Here is a 3,020-nt window from a genome sequence, read left to right as displayed (position 1 = left end):
TAATTATGTGATGCTAGCGGGGTAGTAGCTAATACCGTGTGGATAATCATCTTGCAATTTATACGGGCGTCAAATCCTTAAAGTCACAGGATGCTGTATGTCAATGATATGTCAATAAAGCTGAGGGAAGGAGACATGCTGGGATTACAGCTAGTGACATGACTCAGAGCAAGCTTCTGCCACCGCCATTTTTTTTTTTTCAAGCATACGTTGATTTATCCATAGTAGAGTATGCTCTGTTTCTCCCAACGGCAAAAGTCCCTCCCAACATGGAAACACATCCTCGCTTTAGTTTCTCCGTGAAAATGGGAAAAGGTACCCAATGAGCGTCCAGTAAGATCAAGAACAAGAGGCGTGGGGCGCCTGGGTGGCTCAGTCGGTTGAGCGTCTGACTTCGGCTCAGGTCATGATCTCCCAGTCCGTGGGTTCGAGCCCCGCGTCGGGCTCTGTGTTGACAGCTCAGAGCCTGGAGCCTACTTCGGATTCTGTGTCTCCCTCTCTCTCTGCCCCTCCCCCTGCTTTGTCTCTCAGAAAAAATAAATGAATAAGAGGCAGCTTAGAGATGACCACAGTCCCATTGAGACACATCAGTGGAGGGTCACAGTTACTGAATGAGAGACCAAACTCAAAGTTTCAGAAAGCCTACATTTCTTTCCAGCTGTGCCTGAGAAACACAGGAGATGATGCCTAGAAACATAGGCTGTGTGTTTGGACAAGAGCAGGAATCTCATTTCATGAAGGTTTTGATGGGGAGATGGGTGGGAGGTGGGATCCATGGTTTATGTGGGTGCCAGGGGAACCTGGGTGATGGTATAATTTAAGGCCACCAGCAGTAATTGAGCTTACCGGACAACAAAAAGATAAAATGCAGTTTGGGACATTAATAATTATTGAATGTCATTAGGAGCATTGAGTGTAGGAAAGAGACTAATGGTACCTTCTGGGCTGCTGGAGACGGCTATTTATTTTCCTAAAGCCAGGGGCTGCACTAAAAGGGGTACCCTTTGGGAAATAAGATATAATTACTGTTTGAGAAGAAATCCTGCAGCTTAGCCATTCAGGGGATTCTACACGGACTTGAGCAGCACACTGTGCGTGTGACGCAGAACAGAGCTCAGCGGCCGCTGAAGAGCGCTTCCTGGTCTCAGTCACAGAACTAGGTGTCCAACAGGCTGCTTGCCAGGCCTGCACTGCACCTTAAACCTCCTCTTTCTAACCTTCCAACTGACATCCTGCTGGAAGAGTGCCTCTGGGTCTGTCCCAGGTGTCCCGGAGGAACACCTAATTATACACAGAAGATGTGATCTGAAAGGAGAATGTACGTTGGTGGGCCTGTTGAAAATAGGCACTCCTCTGGGGCACCTGGGTGGCTCAGTTGGTTAAGTGTCCGACTTCGGCTCGGTTGGTTAAGTGTCCGACTTCAGCTCAGGTCACGATCTCGCGGTCTGTGAGTTCGAGCCCCGCGTCAGGCTCTGGGCTGATGGCTCAGAGCCTGGAGCCTGCTTCCGATTCTGTGTCTCCCTGTCTCTCTGCCCCTCCCCTGTTCATGCTCTGTCTCTCTCTGTCTCAAAAATTAATAAACGTTAAAAAAAATTAAAAAAAAAAAAAAGAAAATAGGCATTCCGCTAAAGAGCACGGAACCTGAAGAGACTGACTTCTCCATAAGTCCTGTGGTCAAGCATGTGTTCTAGGTGAGCGCTGTGCAGTTTGCTCCAGTGGTTTGCACCGTTTAGTGTGAGTAAAACATATGCCACTTGGCCAAGTGCTCCAACCCAGTCCCAGTGACCGCGCATTGGGTGCAAAAGCGGCTCGGCCCAAATGTAGAGAGGGCTCCTACACCCTACGATGCACGCAAAAGCCCCCACAACAAAAATCTATCTGGCCTAAATGCCCAGAGCACCAAGGTCTCCAACACCGCTCCGTATGAACGAGTAGGTATCAGGCGATCAGTTCCCTACCATGACCCATCGTCAGGAAGTAGGCAGCCAGCCAAGGCCATTTCACAGTCTGCATTTGTGCTAAGCAAATATGACTATACTTTGCGTGCTTACACCGCTGTTGAAGCCGTCATTGCATTGCACTCTGGCACACACAGAAATGCGGTTTCCACAACACCTCCCTCCAGTGCTGTGGGAGTCAGCTGCCAGAGCATGTCTGAAACTACTGTGGATGTTGGTGACTTCCAGGCAGAAAATCCCAGACTGGAGATAAGGTCCATTTATCTTCACCGAAAAGACCTAGGACACCTGTGCTCTAAGCCAGATCTTGTGTTAATCTCATGTTTTCAGGGTTCTCCTCCTGACTTTGTCTGGGGCATTTATTTCATCACCATGGATGTGTAGTCTATGCTGATTTCCTCCCAAAATGTATCATTCTGTAAATGTTTAATGAGAGTTGGGCACTGTTGAAAGGATTAGGGATAAAAGAAGGTGCGAGATGGATGGAGCATCGCCCCTCCTGGAGAAAAGGTGAGTCTCATCAAGGGTTGTGAAGGTTTGCAGATTTCAAAAGCCTTTTTACTAAGGAGGGATAGAGATGATCTTCAGCTGGAAGTCACAGGGTTGCACTTGAGCAGTAATTGTGCCACCAGTAAACGTAGCCCATAATAGAAAATCTATCTAGGAAAGATGATGTGTTCTGCTGACCGAGCCCTCTTGTGCCAAAATGTGTGTGGAGGCTCCAGCTGGGGGGAGAGGGCGAGTATGAGAAGCTGGTTGCCGGCCCGGCTGGGAGCAGAGCAGTGCCCCCCGCCTCTGGGCAGCATCAGCTGAGACAGCAGCCCAGCCCAGAGGGAAACAGAATTCTCAGCTTGGGTTCATAAGTAACTTGGAGGTTCCTGAAATAAAGCACCTGGAAAATCAGCACTGCTTTATAATTGCTGAGTCTTCAGTGTTTAGGAGACGTGAAAGTAGGGAGCACCAACTGTCTGCTTGGGCATGTTTCCAGATTTCAAGGTTGGGGCTGTGATGGTGCTTTCATGTCCCCAAATCCACTCTGCATTGTTCTCCATCGCCCACTAC

General features: G+C 48.9%; 1 non-coding gene across 1 annotated transcript; it reads left to right on the top strand.

Annotated features, from left to right (window-relative positions):
* Positions 1-361: 361 nt before the first annotated feature.
* On the top strand, positions 362-446 carry TRNAR-UCG. The gene has a single exon. It is a non-coding gene; the product is annotated as a tRNA-Arg (tRNA).
* The last annotated feature ends 2,574 nt before the right edge of the window (positions 447-3,020 follow it).

This window comes from Panthera leo, chromosome Y (genome assembly GCF_018350215.1).
Source record: "Panthera leo isolate Ple1 chromosome Y, P.leo_Ple1_pat1.1, whole genome shotgun sequence".
Taxonomy (NCBI): Eukaryota; Metazoa; Chordata; class Mammalia; order Carnivora; family Felidae; genus Panthera; species Panthera leo.
The sequence above is the reverse complement of the archived record's forward strand: the minus strand, read 5'-3'. Positions and strand labels throughout refer to the sequence as shown.